The 20,455-nt window shown below is 65.1% G+C and overlaps 5 non-coding genes across 5 annotated transcripts; all 5 read right to left on the reverse strand.

The window, feature by feature from the left end:
• Positions 1-357: 357 nt before the first annotated feature.
• LOC122709789 lies at positions 358-476 on the reverse strand. Its single transcript, XR_006345749.1, has one exon. It is a non-coding gene; the product is annotated as a 5S ribosomal RNA (ribosomal RNA).
• A 3,491-nt stretch (positions 477-3,967) lies between these two features.
• LOC122709791 lies at positions 3,968-4,086 on the reverse strand. Its single transcript, XR_006345750.1, has one exon. It is a non-coding gene; the product is annotated as a 5S ribosomal RNA (ribosomal RNA).
• Positions 4,087-11,182: 7,096 nt separating this feature from the next.
• LOC122709792 lies at positions 11,183-11,301 on the reverse strand. Its single transcript, XR_006345751.1, has one exon. It is a non-coding gene; the product is annotated as a 5S ribosomal RNA (ribosomal RNA).
• A 3,488-nt stretch (positions 11,302-14,789) lies between these two features.
• Positions 14,790-14,908, reverse strand: LOC122709793. The gene has a single exon (XR_006345752.1). It is a non-coding gene; the product is annotated as a 5S ribosomal RNA (ribosomal RNA).
• Positions 14,909-18,404: 3,496 nt separating this feature from the next.
• LOC122709795 lies at positions 18,405-18,523 on the reverse strand. Its single transcript, XR_006345754.1, has one exon. It is a non-coding gene; the product is annotated as a 5S ribosomal RNA (ribosomal RNA).
• Positions 18,524-20,455: the final 1,932 nt, after the last annotated feature.

Consider the following 20,455-nt stretch of genomic DNA (forward strand, 5'->3'; position numbering starts at 1 on the left):
AGGGAGCCCCAGACGGAGACTGGAAGGTCATCTGGTTTTTTGGAAGCCGAAAGCGGAGGGGCTCTCGGGCCGCACGGAGGCAGCCCAGGTCTGTGGCGGGCGTCGGACCCCGCCCCCCAGGCCCGGGTCACCCACCCGCGGAGGGGCTGGGGCCGGGGGGATCCAAGAGATGGGACGCCCGCTGCTGCCTGCGAGGGCCGCCGGCTGGAAGGCAGGCGACCGACGGCTGTGAGCGCGGTGGGGTGCGAGGGGCCAGGGTTGCGGCGGGGGCTTGCGGTGCAGGCCACGCCAGGGGTGGGGCTGGGGGAGGTGTGGGGCGGGAGAGGGGGCGGGGGCTAAAGGAGAGGGGAGGCAAAAAGCCTACAGCACCCGGTATTCCCAGGCGGTCTCCCATCCAAGTACTAACCAGGCCCGACCCTGCTTAGCTTCCGAGATCAGACGAGATCGGGCGCGTTCAGGGTGGTATGGCCGTAGACGGAGGTGGCTGCCTCCAAGCGCCCTAAGAGCCCCGCGCCGCGCCGCGCCTCCCTTTCGCTGTGACCTGCCTGCCGGGCGGGCCAGCCGGCCGCACCTCTCCAGGGGCCGCGCGCTGTACCTGAGCCGGACGACCCGCCACCGGACTCCGGCCGGCCAGGGCCGGCAGCCCGGCGGCCGGCCGACGCCGCCCCGCCCCCGCTCACCATCCCCGTGCGTGCGTGCGGGGGCGGGACGGGCGCGGAGGTCTCGGCGCTCTCCCACCCCGGGCCTCTGCAGGCCCGCCCCCGCTGGGCGGCGCCCCCACCCCCAGCCCATTCGCTGCACAGGGCCAGGTGGCCCCGGAGGTCTCTGGCTTCCGGGCCCGCCGCTGCCCGCCGCCCGCGGGCCTCTGAGCCTCCTCTGGGCCTCCTGCGCAGCCCAGCTGGAGCCCTGAGCGCCCATCCTGCCCGGCACCTGCCCGGTGCCCAAACCCACGGGGAGCCAGCAGCGCGGCCGACAGGAGCGCGTCAGCCCCGCCCCTTCGCCCTATCCAGGCCCCACTTGCCCCCACGCCGCCCGCCAAGCACAGGACCGTCCTGAGAGAGCAGACGGCCGACAGGCAGGCACACGGACAGACACACAAGACACTCGCCTCACGCACCCACGCCAAGTGAGACAAGCCGGCTGGCGCAAGCTCGTCAGCCAGAGCCAGGGCCCCAGCAACCTGTGAGAGGCCGGGGCCAGAGGAAGGGACTGGAGGCCGGGTGTCAGGAGACACAGAGGCAGAGAGAGACTGAGGTTCAGAGACAGACTCGAAGACAGGGAGAGGGAGATGCAGCCGGACAGACAGACGGGAGCGCGCGCGCACGCAGACACACACACACACACACACACACACACACACACACACAGAGGGAGACACAGCGACTGACGGACAGAAAACGGGAGGCAGACACGGGAGAGAGGATGGCATCCGATCCGAGACAGACACAATGGCACAGTCCCTGACCCACCTGAGAGAGAGGCCAGGCGGAAGAAGCAGCTTCCCCAAGGGAGGGGGCATCAGCCTTGGGCCCCGGGCCCCAGCTGCACGCGGTGCCCTGGGGCTGGCAGAGCCCCGTGGGATCCCCAAGACGTCTTGGCAGCCGAGGTCTCAAAGGTCCCCTTCGGCTTGGCTTCCTAATAAGGCAAGACCCAGCCCCCGCCCAAAGGCCAGAGCGTGAGTGTGTGAGAGTGTGTGCGTGAGAGTGTCAGGGGGCAAGGGTGTGGGCGGGCCGACTGGGGTCGGGGGTGGGGGGGTGGGGGGGGCGGGGAGGGGGGGGGGAGGCCGGGGCGGGATACCCAGAATGGAGGGGGAAGGGTGTGGAGCTGGGGGGTTGCAGATCATGTGGGGTCCAAGCATACCGGACGGTCATCTTGTTTCTTGCAATCCGAATGCGGAGTGGCCCTCCGGCCTCTTGGAGGCAACCCAGGTCTGCGTTGGGAGTCGGGGCCCCGGTCATCCTCCCGCAGAGGGGCTATGGCCGTGGGAATCCAAAAGTTGGCACGCTGCTACCCGCCATGCCCGCTGACTGGCTGGCCGGCTGGCCAAAGGCCCTGTTGGCTGGAAGATAGGCTACGGCTTGAGGGCGTTCGGGTCATATCTGGTTTTATTCCGATGGTGTGCCTCATCCTAATGTTACTTGGTTGATGATAGGAGACTCTCTGAGTGACACTATTTCCTTGCTTTTCAATGGATCCCTTTTGTTGCAGAACCTTTCCCTTGAAAGTGAAGGAACCTATGTCTGCACAGGCACTAATGCTCTTGCAAAGGCAAAAGCAATTCCGTCCTCCACTAGCTTGGTAAGCACCAAGTCCTTCTTGTCTTCAAGTGCTTCCTATAATACGTGCAAAGGAGGACCCGGTTTTGTGGATTCTGGAGTCAGGGAGTTAACAAGTGGACGTTACATGGTTTTAAGCATTGCTGTCACTGCCCACTTACAAACCGCCTCTAAATTTAACCCTCTGTCTTACCTGTTCTTCTCTCAGAAGGCTGTGACTGCCTTGCTGCTGCTTGTCTGCCTAAGAACCCACAATGAGGTGTTAACTTTCTGCCCAGAATCAAGATCCTTCATACTCTGCCTCTGTGTGCATGCTTGTGTGCCACGTTGCTTCAGTCCTGCCTGCCTGACTGTTGTGACCCCATGGGCTGTAGCCCGCCAGGCTCCTCTTACTGTAGGAGCCTCCAGGCAAGCATGCTGAAGTAGGTTGTCATGTCGTCCTCCAGGGGATCTTCCCAACCCAGGTATCAAACCCACATCTCCTTCATTCCCTGCATGGGCAGACAGGTTCTTTACTGCTAGCACCACCTGGGAAGCGCATTCTGGCTCTACATCTCCTTAATTTATAACTAAACTCTGTTCTAGGCAACGCAGTTTCCCGCACTCTGATCCAACACCACACACACGCACACACACACAGAGGGAGACACAGCGACTGACGGACAGAAGACGGGAGGCAGACACGGGAGCGAGGATGGCATCCGATCCGAGACAGACACAGTGGCACAGTCCCTGACCCACCTCAGAGAGAGGCCAGGCTGAAGAAGCAGCTTCCCCAAGGGAGGGGGCGTCAGCCTTGGGCCCCGGGCCCCAGCTGCACGCGGTGCCCTGGGGCTGGCAGGGCCCCCCCCCCCCCCACCGTGGCGTCCCCAAGACGTCTTGGCAGCCGAGGTCTCAAAGGTCCCCTTCGGCTTGGCTTCCTAAGGCAAGACCCAGCCCCCGCCCAAAGGCCAGAGGGTGAGTGTGTGAGAGTGTGTGTGCGAGTGTGTCAGGGGGCAAGGGTGTGGGCGGGGCCGACTGGGGTCCAGGGGGATACCCAGAATGGAGGGCCGAGGGTGTGGAGGGCCGTGGGTTGGGAAGCCTGTGTGGTTCTCTTGCTGTTTCTCTCTCCCTCTTTCTCCATCTCCCTTACCTGTGGTTTCTGGCTCCTGACCTGTCTCGGCGGCGGGGTGGGTGTGTGGGTGTGTGTGTGGGGGGTGTGTGTGTGTGTGTGTGTGAGCCCGCGGGAGAGCACGCGCAGTCGCGTGCGAGGATGGCACTAGGGTTGCGGGTGGGGCTGGGGCGTGGGGCAGCCGCCCCCCCCCCCCCCCCCCAGGATTACCTGAGGCTTGCCTAGGGAGCCCCAGACGGAGACTGGAAGGTCATCTGGTTTTCTGGAAGCCGAAAGCGGAGGGGCTCTCGGGCCGCACGGAGGCAGCCCAGGTCTGTGGCGGGCGTCGGAGCCCGCCCCCCAGGCCCGGGTCACCCACCCGCGGAGGGGCTGGGGCCGGGGGGATCCAAGAGATGGGACGCCCGCTGCTGCCTGCGAGGGCCGCCGGCTGGAAGGCAGGCGACCGACGGCTGTGAGCGCGGTGGGGTGCGAGGGGCCAGGGTTGGGGCGGGGGCTTGCGGTGCAGGCCACGCCAGGGGTGGGGCTGGGGGAGGTGTGGGGCGGGAGAGGGGGCGGGGGCTAAAGGAGAGGGGAGGCAAAAAGCCTACAGCACCCGGTATTCCCAGGCGGTCTCCCATCCAAGTACTAACCAGGCCCGACCCTGCTTAGCTTCCGAGATCAGACGAGATCGGGCGCGTTCAGGGTGGTATGGCCGTAGACGGAGGCGGCTGCCTCCAAGCGCCCTAAGAGCCCCGCGCCGCGCCGCGCCTCCCTTTCGCTGTGACCTGCCTGCCGGGCGGGCCAGCCGGCCGCACCTCTCCAGGGGCCGCGCGCTGTACCTGAGCCGGACGACCCGCCACCGGACTCCGGCCGGCCAGGGCCGGCAGCCCGGCGGCCGGCCGACGCCGCCCCGCCCCCGCTCACCATCCCCGTGCGTGCGTGCGGGGGCGGGACGGGCGCGGAGGTCTCGGCGCTCTCCCACCCCGGGCCTCTGCAGGCCCGCCCCCGCTGGGGCGGCGCCCCCCACCCCCCAGCCCGTTCGCTGCACAGGGGCCAGGTGGCCCCGGAGGTCTCTGGCTTCCGGGCCCGCCGCTGCCCGCCGCCCGCGGGCCTCTGAGCCTCCTCTGGGCCTCCTGCGCAGCCCAGCTGGAGCCCTGAGCGCCCATCCTGCCCGGCACCTGCCCGGTGCCCAAACCCACGGGGAGCCAGCAGCGCGGCCGACAGGAGCGCGTCAGCCCCGCCCCTTCGCCCTATCCAGGCCCCCACTTGCCCCCACGCCGCCCGCCAAGCACAGGACCGTCCTGAGAGAGCAGACGGCCGACAGGCAGGCACACGGACAGACACACAAGACCCTCGCCTCACGCACCCCACGCCAAGTGAGACAAGCCGGCTGGCGCAAGCTCGTCAGCCAGAGCCAGGGCCCCAGCAACCTGTGAGAGGCCGGGGCCAGAGGAAGGGGACTGGAGGCCGGGTGTCAGGAGACACAGAGGCAGAGAGAGACTGAGGTTCAGAGACAGACTCGAAGACAGGGAGAGGGAGATGCAGCCGGACAGACAGACGGGAGCGCGCGCGCACGCAGACACACACACACACACACACACACACACACACACACACAGAGGGAGACACAGCGACTGACGGACAGAAAACGGGAGGCAGACACGGGAGAGAGGATGGCATCCGATCCGAGACAGACACAATGGCACAGTCCCTGACCCACCTGAGAGAGAGGCCAGGCGGAAGAAGCAGCTTCCCCCAAGGGAGGGGGCATCAGCCTTGGGCCCCGGGGCCCCAGCTGCACGCGGTGCCCTGGGGCTGGCAGAGCCCCGTGGGATCCCCAAGACGTCTTGGCAGCCGAGGTCTCAAAGGTCCCCTTCGGCTTGGCTTCCTAATAAGGCAAGACCCAGCCCCCGCCCAAAGGCCAGAGCGTGAGTGTGTGAGAGTGTGTGCGTGAGAGTGTCAGGGGGCAAGGGTGTGGCGGGCCGGGCGACTGGGGTCGGGGGGTGGGGGGGGTGGGGGGGCGGGGAGGGGGGGGGGAGGCCGGGGCGGGATACCCAGAATGGAGGGGGAAGGGTGTGGAGCTGGGGGGTTGCAGATCATGTGGGGTCCAAGCATACCGGACGGTCATCTTGTTTCTTGCAATCCGAATGCGGAGTGGCCCTCCCGGCCTCTTGGAGGCAACCCAGGTCTGCGTTGGGAGTCGGGGCCCCGGTCATCCTCCCGCAGAGGGGCTATGGCCGTGGGAATCCAAAAGTTGGCACGCTGCTACCCGCCATGCCCGCTGACTGGCTGGCCCGGCTGGCCAAAGGCCCTGTTGGCTGGAAGATAGGCTACGGCTTGAGGGGCGTTCGGGTCATATCTGGTTTTATTCCGATGGTGTGCCTCATCCTAATGTTACTTGGTTGATGATAGGAGACTCTCTGAGTGACACTATTTCCTTGCTTTTCAATGGATCCCTTTTGTTGCAGAACCTTTCCCTTGAAAGTGAAGGAACCTATGTCTGCACAGGCACTAATGCTCTTGCAAAGGCAAAAGCAATTCCGTCCTCCACTAGCTTTGGTAAGCACCAAGTCCTTCTTGTCTTCAAGTGCTTCCTATAATACGTGCAAAGGAGGACCCGGTTTTGTGGATTCTGGAGTCAGGGAGTTAACAAGTGGACGTTACATGGTTTTTAAGCATTGCTGTCACTGCCCACTTACAAACCCGCCTCTAAATTTAACCTCTGTCTTACCTGTTCTTCTCTCAGAAGGCTGTGACTGCCTTGCTGCTGCTTGTCTGCCTAAGAACCCACAATGAGGGTGTTAACTTTCTGCCCAGAATCAAGATCCTTCATACTCTGCCTCTGTGTGCATGCTTGTGTGCCACGTTGCTTCAGTCCTGCCTGCCTGACTGTTGTGACCCCATGGGCTGTAGCCCGCCAGGCTCCTCTTACTGTAGGAGCCTCCAGGCAAGCATGCTGAAGTAGGTTGTCATGTCGTCCTCCAGGGGATCTTCCCAACCCAGGTATCAAACCCACATCTCCTTCATTCCCTGCATGGGCAGACAGGTTCTTTACTGCTAGCACCACCGGGGAAGCTGCATTCTGGCTCTACATCTCCTTAATTTATAACTAAACTCTGTTCTAGGCAACGCAGTTTCCCGCACTCTGATCCAACACCACACACACGCACACACACACAGAGGGAGACACAGCGACTGACGGACAGAAGACGGGAGGCAGGACACAGGAGCGAGGATGGCATCCGATCCGAGACAGACACAGTGGCACAGTCCCTGACCCACCTCAGAGAGAGGCCAGGCTGAAGAAGCAGCTTCCCCAAGGGAGGGGGGCGTCAGCCTTGGGCCCCGGGCCCCAGCTGCACGCGGTGCCCTGGGGCTGGCAGAGCCCCCCCCCCCCCCACCGTGGCGTCCCCAAGACGTCTTGGCAGCCGAGGTCTCAAAGGTCCCCTTCGGCTTGGCTTCCTAAGGCAAGACCCAGCCCCCGCCCAAAGGCCAGAGGGTGAGTGTGTGAGAGTGTGTGTGCGAGTGTGTCAGGGGGCAAGGGTGTGGCGGGGCCGACTGGGGTCCAGGGGGATACCCAGAATGGAGGGCCGAGGGTGTGGAGGCCGTGGGTTGGGAAGCCTGTGTGGTTCTCTTGCTGTTTCTCTCTCCCTCTTTCTCCATCTCCCTTACCTGTGGTTTCTGGCTCCTGACCTGTCTCGGCGGCGGGGTGGGTGTGTGGGTGTTGTGTGTGGGGGGTGTGTGTGTGTGTGTGTGTGAGCCCGCGGGAGAGCACGCGCAGTCGCGTGCGAGGATGGCACTAGGGTTGCGGGTGGGGCTGGGGCGTGGGGCAGCCCGCCCCCCCCCACCCCCCCAGGATTACCTGAGGCTTGCCTAGGGAGCCCCCAGACGGAGACCTGGAAGGTCATCTGGTTTTCTGGAAGCCGAAAGCGGAGGGGCTCTCGGGCCGCACGGAGGCAGCCCAGGTCTGTGGCGGGCGTCGGAGCCCGCCCCCCAGGCCCGGGTCACCCACCCGCGGAGGGGCTGGGGCCGGGGGGGATCCAAGAGATGGGACGCCCGCTGCTGCCTGCGAGGGCCGCCGGCTGGAAGGCAGGCGACCGACGGCTGTGAGCGCGGTGGGGTGCGAGGGGCCAGGGTTGGGGCGGGGGCTTGCGGGGCAGGCCACGCCAGGGGTGGGGCTGGGGGAGGTGTGGGGGGGGGAGAGGGGGCGGGGGGCTAAAGGAGAGGGGAGGCAAAAAGCCTACAGCACCCGGTATTCCCAGGCGGTCTCCCATCCAAGTACTAACCAGGCCCGGACCCTGCTTAGCTTCCGGTGGTATGGCCGTAGACGGAGGCGGCTGCCTCCAAGCGCCCTAAGAGCCCCGCGCCGCGCCGCGCCTCCCTTTCGCTGTGACCTGCCTGCCGGGCGGGCCAGCCGGCCGCACCTCTCCAGGGGCCGCGCGCTGTACCTGAGCCGGACGACCCGCCACCGGACTCCGGCCGGCCAGGGCCGGCAGCCCGGCGGCCGGCCGACGCCGCCCCGCCCCCGCTCACCATCCCCGTGCGTGCGTGCGGGGGCGGGACGGGCGCGGAGGTCTCGGCGCTCTCCCACCCCGGGCCTCTGCAGGCCCGCCCCCCGCTGGGCGGCGCCCCCACCCCCAGCCCGTTCGCTGCACAGGGCCAGGTGGCCCCGGAGGTCTCTGGCTTCCGGGCCCGCCGCTGCCCGCCGCCCGCGGGCCTCTGAGCCTCCTCTGGGCCTCCTGCGCAGCCCAGCTGGAGCCCTGAGCGCCCATCCTGCCCGGCACCTGCCCGGTGCCCAAACCCACGGGGAGCCAGCAGCGCGGCCGACAGGAGCGCGTCAGCCCCGCCCCTTCGCCCTATCCAGGCCCCACTTGCCCCCACGCCGCCCGCCAAGCACAGGACCGTCCTGAGAGAGCAGACGGCCGACAGGCAGGCACACGGACAGACACACAAGACACTCGCCTCACGCACCCACGCCAAGTGAGACAAGCCGGCTGGCGCAAGCTCGTCAGCCAGAGCCAGGGCCCCAGCAACCTGTGAGAGGCCGGGGCCAGAGGAAGGGACTGGAGGCCGGGTGTCAGGAGACACAGAGGCAGAGAGAGACTGAGGTTCAGAGACAGACTCGAAGACAGGGAGAGGGAGATGCAGCCGGACAGACAGACGGGAGCGCGCGCGCACGCAGACACACACACACACACACACACACACACACACACACACAGAGGGAGACACAGCGACTGACGGACAGAAAACGGGAGGCAGACACGGGAGAGAGGATGGCATCCGATCCGAGACAGACACAATGGCACAGTCCCTGACCCACCTGAGAGAGAGGCCAGGCGGAAGAAGCAGCTTCCCCAAGGGAGGGGGCATCAGCCTTGGGCCCCGGGCCCCAGCTGCACGCGGTGCCCTGGGGCTGGCAGAGCCCCGTGGGATCCCCAAGACGTCTTGGCAGCCGAGGTCTCAAAGGTCCCCTTCGGCTTGGCTTCCTAATAAGGCAAGACCCAGCCCCCGCCCAAAGGCCAGAGCGTGAGTGTGTGAGAGTGTGTGCGTGAGAGTGTCAGGGGGCAAGGGTGTGGGCGGGCCGACTGGGGTCGGGGGTGGGGGGGTGGGGGGGCGGGGAGGGGGGGGGAGGCCGGGGCGGGATACCCAGAATGGAGGGGGAAGGGTGTGGAGCTGGGGGGTTGCAGATCATGTGGGGTCCAAGCATACCGGACGGTCATCTTGTTTCTTGCAATCCGAATGCGGAGTGGCCCTCCGGCCTCTTGGAGGCAACCCAGGTCTGCGTTGGGAGTCGGGGCCCCGGTCATCCTCCCGCAGAGGGGCTATGGCCGTGGCGCTCCAAAAGTTGGCACGCTGCTACCCGCCATGCCCGCTGACTGGCTGGCCGGCTGGCCAAAGGCCCTGTTGGCTGGAAGATAGGCTACGGCTTGAGGGCGTTCGGGTCATATCTGGTTTTATTCCGATGGTGTGCCTCATCCTAATGTTACTTGGTTGATGATAGGAGACTCTCTGAGTGACACTATTTCCTTGCTTTTCAATGGATCCCTTTTGTTGCAGAACCTTTCCCTTGAAAGTGAAGGAACCTATGTCTGCACAGGCACTAATGCTCTTGCAAAGGCAAAAGCAATTCCGTCCTCCACTAGCTTGGTAAGCACCAAGTCCTTCTTGTCTTCAAGTGCTTCCTATAATACGTGCAAAGGAGGACCCGGTTTTGTGGATTCTGGAGTCAGGGAGTTAACAAGTGGACGTTACATGGTTTTAAGCATTGCTGTCACTGCCCACTTACAAACCGCCTCTAAATTTAACCCTCTGTCTTACCTGTTCTTCTCTCAGAAGGCTGTGACTGCCTTGCTGCTGCTTGTCTGCCTAAGAACCCACAATGAGGTGTTAACTTTCTGCCCAGAATCAAGATCCTTCATACTCTGCCTCTGTGTGCATGCTTGTGTGCCACGTTGCTTCAGTCCTGCCTGCCTGACTGTTGTGACCCCATGGGCTGTAGCCCGCCAGGCTCCTCTTACTGTAGGAGCCTCCAGGCAAGCATGCTGAAGTAGGTTGTCATGTCGTCCTCCAGGGGATCTTCCCAACCCAGGTATCAAACCCACATCTCCTTCATTCCCTGCATGGGCAGACAGGTTCTTTACTGCTAGCACCACCTGGGAAGCGCATTCTGGCTCTACATCTCCTTAATTTATAACTAAACTCTGTTCTAGGCAACGCAGTTTCCCGCACTCTGATCCAACACCACACACACGCACACACACACAGAGGGAGACACAGCGACTGACGGACAGAAGACGGGAGGCAGACACGGGAGCGAGGATGGCATCCGATCCGAGACAGACACAGTGGCACAGTCCCTGACCCACCTCAGAGAGAGGCCAGGCTGAAGAAGCAGCTTCCCCAAGGGAGGGGGCGTCAGCCTTGGGCCCCGGGCCCCAGCTGCACGCGGTGCCCTGGGGCTGGCAGAGCCCCCCCCCCCCCCCAACCGTGGCGTCCCCAAGACGTCTTGGCAGCCGAGGTCTCAAAGGTCCCCTTCGGCTTGGCTTCCTAAGGCAAGACCCAGCCCCCGCCCAAAGGCCAGAGGGTGAGTGTGTGAGTGTGTGTGCGAGTGTGTCAGGGGGCAAGGGTGTGGGCGGGCCGACTGGGGTCCAGGGGGATACCCAGAATGGAGGGCCGAGGGTGTGGAGGCCGTGGGTTGGGAAGCCTGTGTGGTTCTCTTGCTGTTTCTCTCTCCCTCTTTCTCCATCTCCCTTACCTGTGGTTTCTGGCTCCTGACCTGTCTCGGCGGCGGGGTGGGTGTGTGGGTGTGTGTGTGGGGGGTGTGTGTGTGTGTGTGTGTGAGCCCGCGGGAGAGCACGCGCAGTCGCGTGCGAGGATGGCACTAGGGTTGCGGGTGGGGCTGGGGCGTGGGGCAGCCGCCCCCCCCCACCCCCCCAGGATTACCTGAGGCTTGCCTAGGGAGCCCCAGACGGAGACTGGAAGGTCATCTGGTTTTCTGGAAGCCGAAAGCGGAGGGGCTCTCGGGCCGCACGGAGGCAGCCCAGGTCTGTGGCGGGCGTCGGAGCCCGCCCCCCAGGCCCGGGTCACCCACCCGCGGAGGGGCTGGGGCCGGGGGGATCCAAGAGATGGGACGCCCGCTGCTGCCTGCGAGGGCCGCCGGCTGGAAGGCAGGCGACCGACGGCTGTGAGCGCGGTGGGGTGCGAGGGGCCAGGGTTGGGGCGGGGGCTTGCGGTGCAGGCCACGCCAGGGGTGGGGCTGGGGGAGGTGTGGGGCGGGAGAGGGGGCGGGGGCTAAAGGAGAGGGGAGGCAAAAAGCCTACAGCACCCGGTATTCCCAGGCGGTCTCCCATCCAAGTACTAACCAGGCCCGACCCTGCTTAGCTTCCGAGATCAGACGAGATCGGGCGCGTTCAGGGTGGTATGGCCGTAGACGGAGGCGGCTGCCTCCAAGCGCCCTAAGAGCCCCGCGCCGCGCCGCGCCTCCCTTTCGCTGTGACCTGCCTGCCGGGCGGGCCAGCCGGCCGCACCTCTCCAGGGGCCGCGCGCTGTACCTGAGCCGGACGACCCGCCACCGGACTCCGGCCGGCCAGGGCCGGCAGCCCGGCGGCCGGCCGACGCCGCCCCGCCCCCGCTCACCATCCCCGTGCGTGCGTGCGGGGGCGGGACGGGCGCGGAGGTCTCGGCGCTCTCCCACCCCGGGCCTCTGCAGGCCCGCCCCCGCTGGGCGGCGCCCCCACCCCCAGCCCGTTCGCTGCACAGGGCCAGGTGGCCCCGGAGGTCTCTGGCTTCCGGGCCCGCCGCTGCCCGCCGCCCGCGGGCCTCTGAGCCTCCTCTGGGCCTCCTGCGCAGCCCAGCTGGAGCCCTGAGCGCCCATCCTGCCCGGCACCTGCCCGGTGCCCAAACCCACGGGGAGCCAGCAGCGCGGCCGACAGGAGCGCGTCAGCCCCGCCCCTTCGCCCTATCCAGGCCCCACTTGCCCCCACGCCGCCCGCCAAGCACAGGACCGTCCTGAGAGAGCAGACGGCCGACAGGCAGGCACACGGACAGACACACAAGACACTCGCCTCACGCACCCACGCCAAGTGAGACAAGCCGGCTGGCGCAAGCTCGTCAGCCAGAGCCAGGGCCCCAGCAACCTGTGAGAGGCCGGGGCCAGAGGAAGGGACTGGAGGCCGGGTGTCAGGAGACACAGAGGCAGAGAGAGACTGAGGTTCAGAGACAGACTCGAAGACAGGGAGAGGGAGATGCAGCCGGACAGACAGACGGGAGCGCGCGCGCACGCAGACACACACACACACACACACACACACACACACACACACACAGAGGGAGACACAGCGACTGACGGACAGAAAACGGGAGGCAGACACGGGAGAGAGGATGGCATCCGATCCGAGACAGACACAATGGCACAGTCCCTGACCCACCTGAGAGAGAGGCCAGGCGGAAGAAGCAGCTTCCCCAAGGGAGGGGGCATCAGCCTTGGGCCCCGGGCCCCAGCTGCACGCGGTGCCCTGGGGCTGGCAGAGCCCCGTGGGATCCCCAAGACGTCTTGGCAGCCGAGGTCTCAAAGGTCCCCTTCGGCTTGGCTTCCTAATAAGGCAAGACCCAGCCCCCGCCCAAAGGCCAGAGCGTGAGTGTGTGAGAGTGTGTGCGTGAGAGTGTCAGGGGGCAAGGGTGTGGGCGGGCCGACTGGGGTCGGGGGTGGGGGGGGTGGGGGGGCGGGGAGGGGGGGGGAGGCCGGGGCGGGATACCCAGAATGGAGGGGGAAGGGTGTGGAGCTGGGGGGTTGCAGATCATGTGGGGTCCAAGCATACCGGACGGTCATCTTGTTTCTTGCAATCCGAATGCGGAGTGGCCCTCCGGCCTCTTGGAGGCAACCCAGGTCTGCGTTGGGAGTCGGGGCCCCGGTCATCCTCCCGCAGAGGGGCTATGGCCGTGGCGCTCCAAAAGTTGGCACGCTGCTACCCGCCATGCCCGCTGACTGGCTGGCCGGCTGGCCAAAGGCCCTGTTGGCTGGAAGATAGGCTACGGCTTGAGGGCGTTCGGGTCATATCTGGTTTTATTCCGATGGTGTGCCTCATCCTAATGTTACTTGGTTGATGATAGGAGACTCTCTGAGTGACACTATTTCCTTGCTTTTCAATGGATCCCTTTTGTTGCAGAACCTTTCCCTTGAAAGTGAAGGAACCTATGTCTGCACAGGCACTAATGCTCTTGCAAAGGCAAAAGCAATTCCGTCCTCCACTAGCTTGGTAAGCACCAAGTCCTTCTTGTCTTCAAGTGCTTCCTATAATACGTGCAAAGGAGGACCCGGTTTTGTGGATTCTGGAGTCAGGGAGTTAACAAGTGGACGTTACATGGTTTTAAGCATTGCTGTCACTGCCCACTTACAAACCGCCTCTAAATTTAACCCTCTGTCTTACCTGTTCTTCTCTCAGAAGGCTGTGACTGCCTTGCTGCTGCTTGTCTGCCTAAGAACCCACAATGAGATGTTAACTTTCTGCCCAGAATCAAGATCCTTCATACTCTGCCTCTGTGTGCATGCTTGTGTGACACGTTGCTTCAGTCCTGCCTGCCTGACTGTTGTGACCCCATGGGCTGTAGCCCGCCAGGCTCCTCTTACTGTAGGAGCCTCCAGGCAAGCATGCTGAAGTAGGTTGTCATGTCGTCCTCCAGGGGATCTTCCCAACCCAGGTATCAAACCCACATCTCCTTCATTCCCTGCATGGGCAGACAGGTTCTTTACTGCTAGCACCACCTGGGAAGCGCATTCTGGCTCTACATCTCCTTAATTTATAACTAAACTCTGTTCTAGGCAACGCAGTTTCCCGCACTCTGATCCAACACCACACACACGCACACACACACAGAGGGAGACACAGCGACTGACGGACAGAAGACGGGAGGCAGACACGGGAGCGAGGATGGCATCCGATCCGAGACAGACACAGTGGCACAGTCCCTGACCCACCTCAGAGAGAGGCCAGGCTGAAGAAGCAGCTTCCCCAAGGGAGGGGGCGTCAGCCTTGGGCCCCGGGCCCCAGCTGCACGCGGTGCCCTGGGGCTGGCAGAGCCCCCCCCCCCCCCAACCGTGGCGTCCCCAAGACGTCTTGGCAGCCGAGGTCTCAAAGGTCCCCTTCGGCTTGGCTTCCTAAGGCAAGACCCAGCCCCCGCCCAAAGGCCAGAGGGTGAGTGTGTGAGTGTGTGTGCGAGTGTGTCAGGGGGCAAGGGTGTGGGCGGGCCGACTGGGGTCCAGGGGGATACCCAGAATGGAGGGCCGAGGGTGTGGAGGCCGTGGGTTGGGAAGCCTGTGTGGTTCTCTTGCTGTTTCTCTCTCCCTCTTTCTCCATCTCCCTTACCTGTGGTTTCTGGCTCCTGACCTGTCTCGGCGGCGGGGTGGGTGTGTGGGTGTGTGTGTGGGGGGTGTGTGTGTGTGTGTGTGTGAGCCCGCGGGAGAGCACGCGCAGTCGCGTGCGAGGATGGCACTAGGGTTGCGGGTGGGGCTGGGGCGTGGGGCAGCCGCCCCCCCCCACCCCCCCAGGATTACCTGAGGCTTGCCTAGGGAGCCCCAGACGGAGACTGGAAGGTCATCTGGTTTTCTGGAAGCCGAAAGCGGAGGGGCTCTCGGGCCGCACGGAGGCAGCCCAGGTCTGTGGCGGGCGTCGGAGCCCGCCCCCCAGGCCCGGGTCACCCACCCGCGGAGGGGCTGGGGCCGGGGGGATCCAAGAGATGGGACGCCCGCTGCTGCCTGCGAGGGCCGCCGGCTGGAAGGCAGGCGACCGACGGCTGTGAGCGCGGTGGGGTGCGAGGGGCCAGGGTTGGGGCGGGGGCTTGCGGTGCAGGCCACGCCAGGGGTGGGGCTGGGGGAGGTGTGGGGCGGGAGAGGGGGCGGGGGCTAAAGGAGAGGGGAGGCAAAAAGCCTACAGCACCCGGTATTCCCAGGCGGTCTCCCATCCAAGTACTAACCAGGCCCGACCCTGCTTAGCTTCCGAGATCAGACGAGATCGGGCGCGTTCAGGGTGGTATGGCCGTAGACGGAGGCGGCTGCCTCCAAGCGCCCTAAGAGCCCCGCGCCGCGCCGCGCCTCCCTTTCGCTGTGACCTGCCTGCCGGGCGGGCCAGCCGGCCGCACCTCTCCAGGGGCCGCGCGCTGTACCTGAGCCGGACGACCCGCCACCGGACTCCGGCCGGCCAGGGCCGGCAGCCCGGCGGCCGGCCGACGCCGCCCCGCCCCCGCTCACCATCCCCGTGCGTGCGTGCGGGGGCGGGACGGGCGCGGAGGTCTCGGCGCTCTCCCACCCCGGGCCTCTGCAGGCCCGCCCCCGCTGGGCGGCGCCCCCACCCCCAGCCCGTTCGCTGCACAGGGCCAGGTGGCCCCGGAGGTCTCTGGCTTCCGGGCCCGCCGCTGCCCGCCGCCCGCGGGCCTCTGAGCCTCCTCTGGGCCTCCTGCGCAGCCCAGCTGGAGCCCTGAGCGCCCATCCTGCCCGGCACCTGCCCGGTGCCCAAACCCACGGGGAGCCAGCAGCGCGGCCGACAGGAGCGCGTCAGCCCCGCCCCTTCGCCCTATCCAGGCCCCACTTGCCCCCACGCCGCCCGCCAAGCACAGGACCGTCCTGAGAGAGCAGACGGCCGACAGGCAGGCACACGGACAGACACACAAGACACTCGCCTCACGCACCCACGCCAAGTGAGACAAGCCGGCTGGCGCAAGCTCGTCAGCCAGAGCCAGGGCCCCAGCAACCTGTGAGAGGCCGGGGCCAGAGGAAGGGACTGGAGGCCGGGTGTCAGGAGACACAGAGGCAGAGAGAGACTGAGGTTCAGAGACAGACTCGAAGACAGGGAGAGGGAGATGCAGCCGGACAGACAGACGGGAGCGCGCGCGCACGCAGACACACACACACACACACACACACACACACACACACACACAGAGGGAGACACAGCGACTGACGGACAGAAAACGGGAGGCAGACACGGGAGAGAGGATGGCATCCGATCCGAGACAGACACAATGGCACAGTCCCTGACCCACCTGAGAGAGAGGCCAGGCGGAAGAAGCAGCTTCCCCAAGGGAGGGGGCATCAGCCTTGGGCCCCGGGCCCCAGCTGCACGCGGTGCCCTGGGGCTGGCAGAGCCCCGTGGGATCCCCAAGACGTCTTGGCAGCCGAGGTCTCAAAGGTCCCCTTCGGCTTGGCTTCCTAATAAGGCAAGACCCAGCCCCCGCCCAAAGGCCAGAGCGTGAGTGTGTGAGAGTGTGTGCGTGAGAGTGTCAGGGGGCAAGGGTGTGGGCGGGCCGACTGGGGTCGGGGGGGGGGGGGGGGGGGGGGGGGGGGGGCGGGGAGGGGGGGGGAGGCCGGGGCGGGATACCCAGAATGGAGGGGGAAGGGTGTGGAGCTGGGGGGTTGCAGATCATGTGGGGTCCAAGCATACCGGACGGTCATCTTGTTTCTTGCAATCCGAATGCGGAGTGGCCCTCCGGCCTCTTGGAGGCAACCCAGGTCTGCGTTGGGAGTCGGGGCCCCGGTCATCCTCCCGCAGAGGGGCTATGGCCGTGGCGCTCCAAAAGTTGGCACGCTGCTACCCGCCATGCCCGCTGACTGGCTGGCCGGCTGGCCAAAGGCCCTGTTGGCTGGAAGATAGGCTACGGCTTGAGGGCGTTCGGGTCATATCTGGTTTTATTCCGATGGTGTGCCTCATCCTAATGTTACTTGGTTGATGATAGGAGACTCTCTGAGTGACACTATTTCCTTGCTTTTCAATGGATCCCTTTTGTTGCAGAACCTTTCCCTTGAAAGTGAAGGAACCTATGTCTGCACAGGCACTAATGCTCTTGCAAAGGCAAAAGCAATTCCGTCCTCCACTAGCTTGGTAAGCACCAAGTCCTTCTTGTCTTCAAGTGCTTCCTATAATACGTGCAAAGGAGGACCCGGTTTTGTGGATTCTGGAGTCAGGGAGTTAACAAGTGGACGTTACATGGTTTTAAGCATTGCTGTCACTGCCCACTTACAAACCGCCTCTAAATTTAACCCTCTGTCTTACCTGTTCTTCTCTCAGAAGGCTGTGACTGCCTTGCTGCTGCTTGTCTGCCTAAGAACCCACAATGAGGTGTTAACTTTCTGCCCAGAATCAAGATCCTTCATACTCTGCCTCTGTGTGCATGCTTGTGTGCCACGTTGCTTCAGTCCTGCCTGCCTGACTGTTGTGACCCCATGGGCTGTAGCCCGCCAGGCTCCTCTTACTGTAGGAGCCTCCAGGCAAGCATGCTGAAGTAGGTTGTCATGTCGTCCTCCAGGGGATCTTCCCAACCCAGGTATCAAACCCACATCTCCTTCATTCCCTGCATGGGCAGACAGGTTCTTTACTGCTAGCACCACCTGGGAAGCGCATTCTGGCTCTACATCTCCTTAATTTATAACTAAACTCTGTTCTAGGCAACGCAGTTTCCCGCACTCTGATCCAACACCACACACACGCACACACACACAGAGGGAGACACAGCGACTGACGGACAGAAGACGGGAGGCAGACACAGGAGCGAGGATGGCATCCGATCCGAGACAGACACAGTGGCACAGTCCCTGACCCACCTCAGAGAGAGGCCAGGCTGAAGAAGCAGCTTCCCCAAGGGAGGGGGCGTCAGCCTTGGGCCCCGGGCCCCAGCTGCACGCGGTGCCCTGGGGCTGGCAGAGCCCCCCCCCCCCCCACCGTGGCGTCCCCAAGACGTCTTGGCAGCCGAGGTCTCAAAGGTCCCCTTCGGCTTGGCTTCCTAAGGCAAGACCCAGCCCCCGCCCAAAGGCCAGAGGGTGAGTGTGTGAGTGTGTGTGCGAGTGTGTCAGGGGGCAAGGGTGTGGGCGGGCCGACTGGGGTCCAGGGGCATACCCAGAATGGAGGGCCGAGGGTGTGGAGGCCGTGGGTTGGGAAGCCTGTGTGGTTCTCTTGCTGTTTCTCTCTCCCTCTTTCTCCATCTCCCTTACCTGTGGTTTCTGGCTCCTGACCTGTCTCGGCGGCGGGGTGGGTGTGTGGGTGTGTGTGTGGGGGGTGTGTGTGTGTGTGTGTGTGAGCCCGCGGGAGAGCACGCGCAGTCGCGTGCGAGGATGGCACTAGGGTTGCGGGTGGGGCTGGGGCGTGGGGCAGCCGCCCCCCCCCCACCCCCCCAGGATTACCTGAGGCTTGCCTAGGGAGCCCCAGACGGAGACTGGAAGGTCATCTGGTTTTCTGGAAGCCGAAAGCGGAGGGGCTCTCGGGCCGCACGGAGGCAGCCCAGGTCTGTGGCGGGCGTCGGAGCCCGCCCCCCAGGCCCGGGTCACCCACCCGCGGAGGGGCTGGGGCCGGGGGGATCCAAGAGATGGGACGCCCGCTGCTGCCTGCGAGGGCCGCCGGCTGGAAGGCAGGCGACCGACGGCTGTGAGCGCGGTGGGGTGCGAGGGGCCAGGGTTGGGGCGGGGGCTTGCGGTGCAGGCCACGCCAGGGGTGGGGCTGGGGGAGGTGTGGGGCGGGAGAGGGGGCGGGGGCTAAAGGAGAGGGGAGGCAAAAAGCCTACAGCACCCGGTATTCCCAGGCGGTCTCCCATCCAAGTACTAACCAGGCCCGACCCTGCTTAGCTTCCGAGATCAGACGAGATCGGGCGCGTTCAGGGTGGTATGGCCGTAGACGGAGGCGGCTGCCTCCAAGCGCCCTAAGAGCCCCGCGCCGCGCCGCGCCTCCCTTTCGCTGTGACCTGCCTGCCGGGCGGGCCAGCCGGCCGCACCTCTCCAGGGGCCGCGCGCTGTACCTGAGCCGGACGACCCGCCACCGGACTCCGGCCGGCCAGGGCCGGCAGCCCGGCGGCCGGCCGACGCCGCCCCGCCCCCGCTCACCATCCCCGTGCGTGCGTGCGGGGGCGGGACGGGCGCGGAGGTCTCGGCGCTCTCCCACCCCGGGCCTCTGCAGGCCCGCCCCCGCTGGGCGGCGCCCCCACCCCCAGCCCGTTCGCTGCACAGGGCCAGGTGGCCCCGGAGGTCTCTGGCTTCCGGGCCCGCCGCTGCCCGCCGCCCGCGGGCCTCTGAGCCTCCTCTGGGCCTCCTGCGCAGCCCAGCTGGAGCCCTGAGCGCCCATCCTGCCCGGCACCTGCCCGGTGCCCAAACCCACGGGGAGCCAGCAGCGCGGCCGACAGGAGCGCGTCAGCCCCGCCCCTTCGCCCTATCCAGGCCCCACTTGCCCCCACGCCGCCCGCCAAGCACAGGACCGTCCTGAGAGAGCAGACGGCCGACAGGCAGGCACACGGACAGACACACAAGACACTCGCCTCACGCACCCACGCCAAGTGAGACAAGCCGGCTGGCGCAAGCTCGTCAGCCAGAGCCAGGGCCCCAGCAACCTGTGAGAGGCCGGGGCCAGAGGAAGGGACTGGAGGCCGGGTGTCAGGAGACACAGAGGCAGAGAGAGACTGAGGTTCAGAGACAGACTCGAAGACAGGGAGAGGGAGATGCAGCCGGACAGACAGACGGGAGCGCGCGCGCACGCAGACACACACACACACACACACACACACACACACACACACACACAGGGAGACACAGCGACTGACGGACAGAAAACGGGAGGCAGACACGGGAGAGAGGATGGCATCCGATCCGAGACAGACACAATGGCACAGTCCCTGACCCACCTGAGAGAGAGGCCAGGCGGAAGAAGCAGCTTCCCCAAGGGAGGGGGCATCAGCCTTGGGCCCCGGGCCCCAGCTGCACGCGGTGCCCTGGGGCTGGCAGAGCCCCGTAGGATCCCCAAGACGTCTTGGCAGCCGAGGTCTCAAAGGTCCCCTTCGGCTTGGCTTCCTAATAAGGCAAGACCCAGCCCCCGCCCAAAGGCCAGAGCGTGAGTGTGTGAGAGTGTGTGCGTGAGAGTGTCAGGGGGCAAGGGTGTGGGCGGGCCGACTGGGGTCGGGGGTGGGGGGGTGGGGGGGCGGGGAGGGGGGGGGAGGCCGGGGCGGGATACCCAGAATGGAGGGGGAAGGGTGTGGAGCTGGGGGGTTGCAGATCATGTGGGGTCCAAGCATACCGGACGGTCATCTTGTTTCTTGCAATCCGAATGCGGAGTGGCCCTCCGGCCTCTTGGAGGCAACCCAGGTCTGCGTTGGGAGTCGGGGCCCCGGTCATCCTCCCGCAGAGGGGCTATGGCCGTGGCGCTCCAAAAGTTGGCACGCTGCTACCCGCCATGCCCGCTGACTGGCTGGCCGGCTGGCCAAAGGCCCTGTTGGCTGGAAGATAGGCTACGGCTTGAGGGCGTTCGGGTCATATCTGGTTTTATTCCGATGGTGTGCCTCATCCTAATGTTACTTGGTTGATGATAGGAGACTCTCTGAGTGACACTATTTCCTTGCTTTTCAATGGATCCCTTTTGTTGCAGAACCTTTCCCTTGAAAGTGAAGGAACCTATGTCTGCACAGGCACTAATGCTCTTGCAAAGGCAAAAGCAATTCCGTCCTCCACTAGCTTGGTAAGCACCAAGTCCTTCTTGTCTTCAAGTGCTTCCTATAATACGTGCAAAGGAGGACCCGGTTTTGTGGATTCTGGAGTCAGGGAGTTAACAAGTGGACGTTACATGGT

This window comes from Cervus elaphus, chromosome 15 (genome assembly GCF_910594005.1).
Source record: "Cervus elaphus chromosome 15, mCerEla1.1, whole genome shotgun sequence".
Taxonomy (NCBI): Eukaryota; Metazoa; Chordata; class Mammalia; order Artiodactyla; family Cervidae; genus Cervus; species Cervus elaphus.